This window comes from Calidris pugnax, unplaced genomic scaffold (genome assembly GCF_001431845.1).
Source record: "Calidris pugnax isolate Ruff unplaced genomic scaffold, ASM143184v1 scaffold27, whole genome shotgun sequence".
NCBI lineage: Eukaryota > Metazoa > Chordata > Aves > Charadriiformes > Scolopacidae > Calidris > Calidris pugnax.
The window spans coordinates 519,216-519,657 of NW_015090893.1; positions in this window are offsets into that span (position 1 = coordinate 519,216).

The following is a 442-nucleotide window of genomic DNA, read 5'->3' on the forward strand; positions in this document are numbered from 1 at the left end:
AGTTAAGAAGGATTTACAGTATTTTTTAACTTACATTACTCGCTCGTATTGAATTATTCTTGGATCAGATATTAAATGGAGGTTTTCCATATAATATCTGTCACAGATGGAAAAAACCCCATCATCTATGGATGAGTGTAATCCATTCATTGGTTTACGGATACAGCCCTCCCCAGGGATTGTCAGAAATAAACACGATGTCCCTGTTTGCCGGATTTTTGCATTTGGATTGCTGAGCTAGCTGAAAAAATGTGTGAAATCACATGTAAGCCGACAGCTCCCTATTGACTAGGCAGACGAACAAGCTCCCATGTGTTATTTATTCCAGCAAGCCCAGGGACTGTGTCGCTCACATGAAATGCTACCCTGCTCTGAAATCGGAGGGGATGATAATCAATAACGCTTTGTTCGGAACCCAGCTTTCATCTGCAGAGCCTGGAGC